Source organism: Aquila chrysaetos, chromosome 15 (genome assembly GCF_900496995.4).
Source record: "Aquila chrysaetos chrysaetos chromosome 15, bAquChr1.4, whole genome shotgun sequence".
NCBI classification, from domain to species: domain Eukaryota; kingdom Metazoa; phylum Chordata; class Aves; order Accipitriformes; family Accipitridae; genus Aquila; species Aquila chrysaetos.
In genome coordinates this window covers 15,626,079-15,638,371 of record NC_044018.1, presented here as the reverse complement: position 1 = coordinate 15,638,371, position 12,293 = coordinate 15,626,079, and the positions used below count along the sequence as shown (strand labels likewise).

At 46.8% G+C, this 12,293-nt stretch overlaps 1 protein-coding gene across 2 annotated transcripts in view; it reads left to right on the top strand.

Annotated features, from left to right (window-relative positions):
• Positions 1 to 12,293, top strand: part of GREB1 (growth regulating estrogen receptor binding 1) — a 123,950-nt gene that overhangs the window by 8,178 nt on the left and 103,479 nt on the right. The window lies entirely within an intron of this gene.

Here is a 12,293-nt window from a genome sequence, read left to right as displayed (position 1 = left end):
TATGTATGTGAAGATTTTTCATCTCACTTTGAGAAAGTTGCTAGACGTGTTTTATTAAAAGGACACAGGAAAGTACACAGAAAACTTTGCTTCCTAAGAATATGTGGTACCAAAGTATGTTATTTATATTCTGTCCATGACAATGGACAGTAGGAACATCCATTTTCAGAAGGAGTTCAAGAAAGAGAAGTCTAAAGTAGTGCCCTCTCTGGAGCATCAATTTGTAAGAAACAGTTTGGAGAATTCCTGTCCTGCAGATATCCTGCATCTGAGCTGCCCACTGATGGACCAAACTCCATGTGTTCACTGGATTGATTTTTGAACCCTTTGATAGTTTTGACTGCTGTTACATTCTGCAGCAGTGAGTTCTACAATTTAATTATAAGTTGTTTGAAAAAACAAATTAACTTTGTTACAAATATGGTCCCTAATCTTGTCATTGGGTGCTCTGTAATTCTTGTGTTATGAGAAATTGGAAGAAATTCTTTTCAGTTCACTTTTTCCATATTACTCTCAACTTCATAGATCTTTATTAGCTCAGTTACCTATTTTCCAATTTGAACACTCCTAGCCAATGTAATCTGTTCTGTGTGGAAGTTATTTCAAATCTGTAGTCACTCTTCTATGTTGCTTTTCTGTTCTGCTATAGCCTTTTCAAATGTTGTGACATTTGAAAGGATGAAAACTGTAATTTGAAAGGAAAAAAAAAGAAGGGGAAAAAAAGAAATTTTTTTTTCCCCAACATGAGGACAGTAGAGCAGTGGAACAGCCTGCCCAAGAGGTTGTGTAGTCTCCATCCTTGGAGGTTTCTAAGATACAACTAGATAAAGCCCTGAGCAACCTGGCCTCATCTCATAGCTAACCCTTCCTTGACTGGGAGATTGGGCTAGACACCTCCTGTGGTCCCTTTGAACCTGAATTATATGAGCCCATGACCAGATATGCAGGCAGTATGCAAGGAGTCTACAAGTGTAGACTTAATACAATGTCAAACTGGTATTTTCTTCTTTATTCTCTGTTCTTTTCCTAACACTGTGTGTGTCTTTTTGACAACTAGTGAGCATTGAGCTGATGTTTTCAGAAAACTGTATACAGTGCTCAAAGACCTCTTTACTAAGTGGGTAGGAGTCCATCATTATGCACATACAGTTAGCAGCTGGAGCAAGAGCAGAGAAAAAAGAGCATCAAAAGATGGTATTGTGAGGTGTGGCTTTGGAAGCAACATCCCTCCATTCTCTCTGTGCTGAGTTACTTCCCTGAACTTGGACAAAAACAGGTAGCAAGGAGGAAGTATCTTTGGGATCGCCTGGTTCTGTGGCTGCTGCTGTTGGCTGAAACACTGGCAAAAATGTTGGTTGAAAGAGAAAGAGTTGTTTGCTGTGAGGGGAAAGGATTGCACTTCATGCCACTAGCATGGCCATTGCCCCTGGTATGCTCCTGCACTGGAGAGAGTAAGCAGAGCTGGACCCAGCTTTGGTTCCCTGACCGGTGCTGGTGGCTGCTGCCTTCTGCCTAGCAGCCTCTACCATTCTTCCTTCTCCCGCTCTCTGGATAGGTAACTCTTCTGGCCAGCTGCTTTTGCTCTTCCACTGATCTCCAAATCTCTATGGAGTATCCACACGTGAAAAACTGTCTGCCTGGATGAGCCCAAAGGGTTGTGGTGAATGGAGTTAAATCCAGTTGGTGGCGGGTCACAAGTGGTGTTCCCCAGGGCTCAGTATTGGGGCCAGTTCTGTTTAATATCTTTATCAATGATGTGGGCGAGGGGATCGAGTGCACCCTCAGCAAGTTTGCAGACAACACCAAGTTGGGAGGGAGTCTTGATCTGCTCGAGGGTAGGAAGGCTCCACAGAGGGATCTGGACAGGCTGGATCAATGGGCCGAGGCCAATTGTATGAGGTTCAACAAGGCCAAGTGCCGGGTCCTGCACTTGGGTCACAACGACCCCATGCAGCGCTACAGGCTTGGGGAAGAGTGGCTGGAAAGCTGCGGGGTGGAAAAGGACCTGGGGGTGCTGGTTGACAGCCGGTTGGATATGAGCCGGCAGTGTGCCCAGGTGGCCAAGGCGGCCAACAGCATCCTGGCCTGTATCAGAAATAGTGTGGCCAGCAGGACAAGGGAGGTGATTGTTCCCCTGTACTCGGCACTGGTGAGGCCGCACCTCGAGTCCTGTGTTCAGTTTTGGGTCCCTCACTACAGGAAAGACATTGAGGTGCTGGAGCGTGTCCAGAGAAGGGCAACCAAGTTGGTGAGGGGCCTGGAGCACAAGTCTTATGAGGAGCGGCTGAGGGAACTGGGGTTGTTTAGTCCGGAGAAAAGGAGGCTGAGGGGAGACCTTATCGCTCTCTACAACTACCTGAAAGGAGGTTGCAGTGAGGTGGGTGCTGGTCTCTTCTGTCAGGTGGCTGGAGATAGGATGAGAGGAAATGGCCTCAAGTTGCGGCAGGGGAGGTTTAGGTTGGATATTAGGAAAAATTTCTTTACTGAAAGGGTTGTCAGGTATTGGAAAAGGCTGCCCAGGGAAGTGGTTGAGTCACCATCCCTGGAGGTATTCAGAAAGTGCATAGACAAGGCACTTCAGAACATGGTTTAGTGGTGTCCTGGGTTCAGCTGGGATAGAGTTAATTTTTACAGGAACCTGGGAGGTGGGGGGGCATAGCCGGGGCAGCTGACCTGAACTAGCCAAGGAGCTATTCCATACCATGTGACATCATGCTCAGTATATACATGGGGAGTGGGCCGGGGGGAGGGCTCTCCTGCTCTCGACTTTCGGTGGGGGAAGTGGCGGAGCGTCGGGTCCCGGGTGGTGAGCAGTTGCACTGTGCATCACTCTTTTCTGTATACTCTTTCATTAGTACCGTCGTTGTTGTTGTAACTTTTTTTGCGTTGTCCCAGTAAACTGCCCTTATCCCAACCCTCGAGGTTCCAGTTTTTTTTCTTTTCTCTCCTCCGTCTCCCCCTATCCCACCGGAGGGGGCGGGAGGAGTGAGCGAGCGGCTGCGTGGTCCTTTGTTACCGGCTGGGCTGAAACCACGACAGTCCTTTTTGGCGCCCAACGTGGGGCACGAAGGGTTGAGATAACGACAGATCTGGCCAGAGCGTGTTGAAACAAATTTGTCATACGCATTCCTTATATTAGATAAATAGATGTTAGTCACAATGTTGATTAATTTGTTTACATGGTGGCGTTTTGTAGGTCCTTATATGCTCTATGTATTGCCTGTAGTTACGTTTCTCACCTCTGGGAGAGTGATTGGGATTATCATTTTGCTGTACTGGGCAATGTCGACTTGTGAAATGATTACATCACTGGTCATGAGGTTAAGCTGGTATCTGTATGAGGCAGTGATATCATTTCCATACTTTGGGCACCTTCTATCGGATTTTATTGGTAATTACAGCCAATCCATGGGGGAGTTAGGGGGGGATACTTCCCCCCGTCCGTTCGCCTCCCTTTTCTCCTTCCGACTAATTACAACAGCTTTTGAGAACTTTGAATATCCTTGGGATGCACAAGCCACTGTGCTGTTAGTGCTATGCCTCCTGAATATGTTTCAGGTCTTGTTTAGGGCTACAAAAAGGCTCTTTAAGAGTACCACCCAGAGATCTGCCCCAAAGCTGGATATTCATGGGTGGCACGGCATGTGGGAGGATATGGGCAGGTATCTAGAGAACTTCTCACCCCCAGTGGCTTGGAAGTTCACTCCCGAACAACTACAGAACCCTCATGAAGTGGTAGAATATTTGAAAGAAAAATGCTGTGGCTATTCCAAAGACGTACAACTCGCTGCACTGTGCTGGGCCCTGGCCAGTATCTACCAAACACTGCTTGATATTATGCAGCACCCTCAGGGAGAAAAGGGGGAAAAGATGGAAAACAGGGCAGCAGGCACCGTGGCTACCCCTACCCCGGCAACAGGCACCGTGGCTACCCCTGCCCCGGCAGCAGGCACCATGGCTACCCCTACCCTGGCAACAGGCACCGTGGCTACCCCTACCCCGGCAACAGGCAGCGCGGCTACCCCAACCGCAGTGACGGATACTGCAGCTAAACCAGAGAACCAACCTGTGCCGGTATCAGTCGCCCCTGTACAGAAAAAGAAACACACAAAGAAATCAGTTCGCTCAGTGAGAGATGAAGATGAACCAGGGTCATCACGAGAACAGGAGGAAGAGGCAGAACCTGAAATAATCACCCGATCTCTATCCCTGAGTGAGTTGCGTGACATGCGAAAAGATTTTAGCCGCCACCCAGGTGAGCACATTGTTACCTGGCTGCTCCGATGCTGGGATAATGGGGCTAGTAGTGTGGAATTAGAGGGTAAGGAAGCCAAGCAGTTGGGGTCTCTGTCTAGGGAAGGGGGCATCGACAAGGCGATTGGGAGAAAAACACAAGTCCTCAGCCTCTGGAGGCGACTTCTGTTAGGTGTAAAGGAAAGATACCCCTTCAAGGATGAAGTTACATGTCACCAAGGCAAGTGGACCACCATGGAGAGAGGCATCCAGTACCTGAGGGAATTAGCCGTGCTGGAGGTGATTTATAATGATCCAGAAAATGCGCAGTCACCCATAGACCCAGATGATGTCCAATGCACACAACCCATGTGGCGGAAGTTTCTACGAAGTGCACCACCAACCTATGCCAACTCATTGGCAGTAATGTCCTGGAAAGAAGGCCATGGACAAACGGTGGATGAATTGGCTGTCCAACTCCGGCAATACGAAGGAAGTCTCTCTTCCTCCCTACGGGCCTGTGTCTCGGCTGTAGAGGAATTGTCCGAGAGTTCCAGCAATTCAAAGTGGATATGTCTTCCTCCCCACCTGTACAGGCCCGCATCGCAGCTATTGGGAGTAAGCATTCCTCTGCCCAAGAGAGAGGAGAGAGAAAGTACACACGACGGGCTAACCTGTGGTTTTACCTGCGTGACCATGGAGAGGACATGAGGAAGTGGGATGGAAAACCTACCTCAGTCCTGGATGCACGGGTACGGGAGTTGCGAGAAAAAGCAACCAGGAAAGAGGATTCTTCTTGGAAAACTGCTGCTCCAGTTTCCTGTGAGGAGTCCCCCAGATGCAGTAGATGGGCTGATCACATTTCTGATCCTCTTGAAGGGACTTCTGATTCACGGGTGCGAAAAGTGAGTAACGAATATTCTAACCAGGATTAGAGGGGCCCTGCCTCCAGCCAGGTGGAGGAGAGGGACAACCGAGTCTACTGGACAGTGTGGATTCGATGGCCTGGCACATCAGACCCACAGGAATATAAGGCTCTAGTAGACACTGGTGCACAATGCACCCTAATGCCATCAAGTTATAAAGGGGCAGAACCCATCTGTATCTCTGGTGTGACAGGGGGATCCCAAGAGCTAACCGTATTAGAAGCTGAAATGAGTCTAACCGGGAATGACTGGCATAAACACCCCATTGCAACTGGCCCAGAGGCCCCATGCATCCTTGGTATAGATTATCTCAGGAGGGGATATTTCAAGGACCCAAAAGGGTACCGTTGGGCTTTTGGTATAGCTGCATTGGAGACGGAGGAGATTGAACAGCTGTCTACCCTGCCTGGTCTCTCTCAAGACCCTTCGGTTGTGGGGTTGCTGAAGGTTGAAGAACAACAGGTGCCAATTGCTACCATGACGGTGCACCGGCGGCAATATCGCACCAACCGAGATTCCCTGATCCCCATCCATAAGCTGATTTGCCAATTGGAGAGTCAAGGAGTGATCAGCAAGACTCACTCACCCTTTAATAGTCCCATATGGCCCGTGCGGAAATCTAATGGGGAATGGAGACTAACAGTAGACTATCGTGGGCTGAATGAAGTCACGCCACCGCTGAGCGCTGCTGTGCCAGATATGTTAGAGCTTCAATATGAACTGGAATCAAAGGCAGCTAAGTGGTATGCCACAATTGACATTGCTAATGCATTTTTTTCCATCCCTTTGGCAGCGGAGTGCAGGCCACAGTTTGCCTTTACTTGGAGGGGTGTCCAGTACACCTGGAATCGACTGCCCCAGGGGTGGAAACACAGCCCCACTATTTGCCATGGACTGATCCAGGCTGCACTGGAAAAAGGTGAAGCTCCAGAGCACCTGCAATACATTGATGACATCATCGTATGGGGCAACACGGCAGAAGAAGTTTTTGAGAAAGGGAAGAAAATAATCCAAATCCTTTTGATGGCTGGTTTTGCCATAAAAGAAAGTAAGGTCAAGGGACCTGCACAGGAGATCCAGTTCTTAGGAGTAAAATGGCAAGACGGGCGTCGTCAGATCCCTATGGATGTGATCAACAAAATAGCAGCTATGTCCCCACCAACTAATAAAAAGGAAACACAAGCTTTCTTAGGTGTTGTGGGCTTTTGGAGAATGCATATTCCAAATTACAGTCAAATTGTAAGTCCTCTCTACCAAGTTACCCGGAAGAAGAATGATTTTAAATGGGGGCCTGAGCAACGACAAGCTTTTGAACAAATTAAGAGGGAGATTGTTCATGCAGTAGCTCTTGGGCCAGTCCGGGCAGGACAAGATGTTATAAATGTGCTCTACACTGCAGCTGGGGAGAATGGCCCTACCTGGAGCCTCTGGCAGAAAGCACCTGGGGAGACCCGAGGTCGACCCCTGGGGTTTTGGAGTCGGGGATACAGAGGATCCGAGGCTCGCTATACTCCAACTGAAAAAGAGATATTGGCAGCATATGAAGGAGTTCGAGCCGCCTCAGAAGTGGTTGGTACTGAAACACAGCTCCTCTTAGCACCCCGACTGCCAGTGCTGGGCTGGATGTTCAAAGGGAAGGTCTCCTCTACACATCATGCAACTGATGCCACGTGGAGTAAGTGGGCCGCACTGATCACACAACGGGCTCGCATAGGAAACCCCAGTCGCCCAGGAATTGTGGAAGTGATCATGGACTGGCCAGAAGGCAAAAATTTTGGAATGTCGCCAGAGGAGGAGGTGACACGGGCTGAAGAGGCCCCGCTGTATAATAAACTGCCAGAAAATGAGAGGCAATATGCTCTGTTCACTGATGGGTCCTGTCGCATTGTGGGAAAACATCGGAGGTGGAAGGCTGCTGTATGGAGTCCTACACGACTAGTCGCAGAAACTGCTGAAGGAGAAGGTGAATCGAGTCAGTTTGCAGAGGTGAAAGCCATCCAGCTAGCGTTAGACATTGCTGAAAGAGAAAAGTGGCCAGTGCTCTATCTCTATACCGACTCATGGATGGTGGCAAATGCCCTATGGGGGTGGCTACAGCAATGGAAGAAGAGCAATTGGCAGCGCAGAGGTAAACTCATCTGGGCTGCCGCACTGTGGCAAGATATTGCTGTTCGGATAGAGAAGCTAGTGGTAAAAGTACGCCACGTAGATGCTCATGTACCCAAGAGTCGGGCCACTGAAGAACATCAAAACAACCAGCAGGCAGATCAGGCCGCCAAGATTGAAGTGTCTCAGGTGGACCTGGACTGGCAACGTAGGGGTGAGCTATTTATGGCTCAGTGGGCCCATGATACCTCGGGCCATCAGGGAAGAGATGCAACATATAGATGGGCTCGCGATCGAGGGGTGGACTTAACCATGGACACTATCGCACAGGTTATCCATGAATGTGAAACATGTGCTGCAATTAAGCAAGCCAAGCGACTGAAACCCCTGTCGTATGGAGGGCGATGGCTGAAATATAAACAGTGGGAGGCCTGGCAGATTGACTATATCACACTCCCACGAACCCGCCAAGGCAAGTGCCATGTGCTTACAATGGTGGAAGCAACCACTGGATGGCTGGAAACATATCCTGTGTCCCACGCCACTGCCCAGAACACTATCCTGGGCCTTGAAGAGAAAGTCTTATGGCAACACGGTACCCCAGAAAGAATCGAGTCAGACAACGGGACTCACTTCCGAAACAACCTCATAGACACCTGGGCCAAAGAACATGGCATTGAGTGGGTATATCACATCCCTTATCACGCACCAGCCTCCGGAAAAATCGAACGATACAATGGACTGCTGAAAACTACATTGAGAGCAATGGGGGGTGGAACTTTCAAACATTGGGATACACATTTAACAAAAGCCACCTGGTTAGTTAATACTAGAGGATCCACCAATCGGGCGGGCCCCGCCCAACCAAGACTTCCACATACTGTAGAAGGGGATAAAGTTCCTGTAGTGCACATGAGGAGTATGTTAGGAAAGACAGTCTGGGTTAGTCCTCCCTCACGCAGAGACAAACCCATCCAAGGGGTGGTTTTTGCTCAGGGACCTGGGTACACCTGGTGGGTGATGCAGAAGGATGGGGAAGTTCGATGTGTACCTCAGGGAGATTTGATTTTGGGAGAGAATAGCCAGTGAACTAGGCTGTAGGATATTTAACTGCTAAATAACCTGCCAATGTATGTCATTGTATCTATAGTGTCAATATGCCATATCAAGGGTATTACTGTAAGAATTACCCAAATGACTGAAGAATGGACTTTGAAACTGAGCCAAGAACAACAGTGATAGAACTTGAACTGGCGCCCAGCAATTTCCTCAAGATCAACATCTTCGACCTGCAGACCAAGGGTGTGGGTTGCATCAAATGTACCAGCCAGAAGTTCCAGAGACAGCATACAACAACCCAACACCTCACACCATCTCTCTTATCCTGAAGAAGTGTTACAACAGATGGAGCCTCAAAGTCATGGACTAAATAAAATTGATGGACACATTGGAGGGATAACCCATTGACTAAGGGAATACTATTTGTATGTGTGTGTGTGTGGGGGGGGGGTGTCCATATACATATATATCTATATATAAGACAAGGAAAGTGGTAGCGGTTGATTGGAAAATGTAAGATCTGGGCATGATGTAAATGGTATAGAATAAGGGGTGGATAATGTCCTGGGTTCAGCTGGGATAGAGTTAATTTTTACAGGAACCTGGGAGGTGGGGGGGCATAGCCGGGGCAGCTGACCTGAACTAGCCAAGGAGCTATTCCATACCATGTGACATCATGCTCAGTATATACATGGGGAGTGGGCCGGGGGGAGGGCTCTCCTGCTCTCGACTTTCGGTGGGGGAAGGGGCGGAGCGTCGGGTCCCGGGTGGTGAGCAGTTGCACTGTGCATCACTCTTTTCTGTATACTCTTTCATTAGTACCGTCGTTGTTGTTGTAACTTTTTTTGCGTTGTCCCAGTAAACTGCCCTTATCCCAACCCTCGAGGTTCCAGTTTTTTTTCTTTTCTCTCCTCCGTCTCCCCCCTATCCCACCGGAGGGGGCGGGAGGAGTGAGCGAGCGGCTGCGTGGTCCTTTGTTACCGGCTGGGCTGAAACCACGACAAGTGGGCATGGTTGATGGTTGGAGTCGATGATCTTGAAGGTCTTTTCCAACTTAAATGATTCTATGATTCTGTACTGTCAGCATCTTGCCTCTGACTTCTTCCTGCCCTGACTGCCACTATGGCTTGCTAGAGCTACAAGGCAGATCTTTTATTGCACATCCATTGTTTTTCATTTATTAGTACTGAATTTAACCTGCCTTTTCAATCATCCACTACTATGAGATATGCCTGCAGCATTTCACAGTCTATATTTGGGTATCCTGAATAATCTTCTGTCATTTCACTGTTCTGTGCTATACAATGTATCAAGCTTTGTCACAGCAGTGTTCACCTCCTTCTCCAGATGACTGGCGAATATGCTGAAAGACAGTCCATCAGTCAGTCATTGGTGTCCCGCTCATATAGACCACTCTTCTGGTGCTGAAGTTGATTTAAGCTATGCATGTTTTACCTTACAGCTAGTAGTTCAGCAGCTTCGTATTTGGGTAAAAAACTCTGGTCCTGGGGATATGTTACTTCCAAATGACCTGTCCATTCTAAAGCTTCCTTTGCTGACCATCAGGAAGAAGTTCTGACCTTCAGAAGTTGTGCTGACATGTGACTTCTCCAGACTGTTCTAGAAAAAGCATCTAGCTGATATTATAGAGAACTTTTAGCACCAAAATAGACGAGAAATCTGATTCTCCCTCCTTTCTTTTTTTTACCTTTTTTATTTTTAAAGTTTACAGGTTGTTAAAATAAAAACTCATTCAAATTGAGCTCTGACTTAGTCCTTTTATCAACTGCAACATGAACAGCATCAGTTTGGAGGTGATTACTCATACTTATCTGGAGTTTGTTGCTGTAATGATCGTAAGGAGTGTTTCTGTTCTGAAAACTTTGTTGCACATACAAAGTTCTGAGCAACTTTCTGCTACAACTTAGGAGTGGTACTATTGTCCTTTTGGGTTGGTAAAGGCTATTGGAAAGTAGTGTATATACTGAAGGTTGGCAGGAAATATTTCTGTACATAGGGCAAGATGGCTCTAGTTCTTAAAAAGCATATTGCAGCCCACAACTCAGGAAGGAAAGTCTTGACGATGGCAGTCTGGCTAATTGTCAGAAGTTATCCAGACATTCAGGTCTTTACTTTGCCTTGATTTTTGAAGAAGGTCTGCACTGGTTTTGAGACATGAGATTAATTTGGTTCTTTAAATAAGGTGAGACACACTGAGGTGCAAGTCTTCTGAGCGCGAAAATAGGCAGTACGCCGTTTTGCTGCAGCACAACACTGTAGCTCATTTCTGAATATTGAATGTGTCAGACGCATTTGGTTAAGTTTAAACAATTTGCCAAGAGCCACACTTGCTGTCCCTTCAAGAGGGAGAGGAGGATAGAACACTGTGTTGTGTTATAGGTCTTGCTGCAGAGGAGAAGGTGGAAGAAGCTGCTTGATTGAAACACATGCTGAGCATATGAGATTTAGCGAGTCTGGATTATAATTTTTTCTTAAGTCTTCCTTTCTGGGCAAAATGATTGAGATTATCATGTCAGAGTAAATAGACTAGTTCCTTAATTTCATTTCAGTCATTTAGGTTATCATTCTCAAGCTGGATCAAATCTGTGTTGTTTGCACTAGTTACTGAGCTTGTCCCAGCACTGAATGAAGCTAAAGACTATGTTCTGATTCTCTTCAAATTGATCAAGAGTTTTACAAAGATTGATCAATAGATTGTTTTGATATGGCAGATATTGCTGTTGTGCTCAAAGAGTCTTCTTACAGGGTATCTTTCTTTTATTTGTGAGATGATCCAGGAAATGTGAGCAGTTGTTTCTCTGCCCTGTGGACCACCTTCTGCTGACCTTAGATGTGTCATGCCTCCTAGTTGCCCTATGAGGCCACCAACAATGAAGAAACATGGGCTAGGATATCTAAAGTTTTAAGATAACTTGTAATTACTACACCGTCATTGTGTCCGACCTTGGCCATGCAGTAGCTAACTTGCTGCTTAATTTTAGGCAGTCAGTAAGAGAGACCTCCTGAAGTAAATGCCTAATACATCTTCATACATCATGGGAGAGAGTCAGGTGCCTCTCAAGGCCTCCAGAGGGAGATCCTGTCCACTTAAGTGTTTAACCTTAAGCAGACAAGATCTTTTAGAAGTCCTCAGCATCACCTACCTCTCTCAAAAGTCTCTGTAACAAACATAAACACTTCAAAAACACTGGTTTATTGCGTTTCTAAAATTAGGTCCTTAAGAAGAACATGTTGGCTAGTTGTAATTATATGTGATTTTTGGAAGCTGCATACTGGTCACCTGAAGGTGCTTCTAGTCATCGTAACTGCTGAAAGTGAAAAAAGACCACTTGAACACATTTATTATTCAAGCTGAAAAGTCAGAGGACGTGTGCCTGTGTTTTCCATGATCTTAAAGTTGATTATTTCATAGCTCATAATCTTAAAAAATACCGCTGGTTACTTTTTCACTTTCATTCACTATTGCATCATCAGATTGTACTGGTATTTAAGTCTGGTTTTGCAGGGGAAAAGTTTAGAAGCTTCTTTAAAAAAAGCTATTGAGGATAAGGATCGAGAAACAAAGAGTATAAACAATAGGTAAGCTGGATTTGGGAGATAACTAGCTATCCAGGGCACTTTTCTTTAATCTGTATAGATCTTTTAAACTAATCTCCAAGTGGCAGGCTTTGGCTACCGTGACTAGATTTCTTTCACACACAGATGAACCCCCAAAGTTTCCAGTTTCTCCAGCAGATTTCCACTTTCCCTTCGTACCCCTGGTCTTCCCTGTGCATCTTCTGTTTTATAACTCTTTCTCCTAGGGCTGCTGAAACTGTCTGCGCTTTAGACCCGAGAGCCAAATAAGGCATGTCTAGTTGGGAAGATACCATATTCAGTGGGAAGCAGGGGTGAGGATGCATGAGACTGGAGAGGAAAGGGCAGGGGGGAAGGGTGAGGGGGTGTATT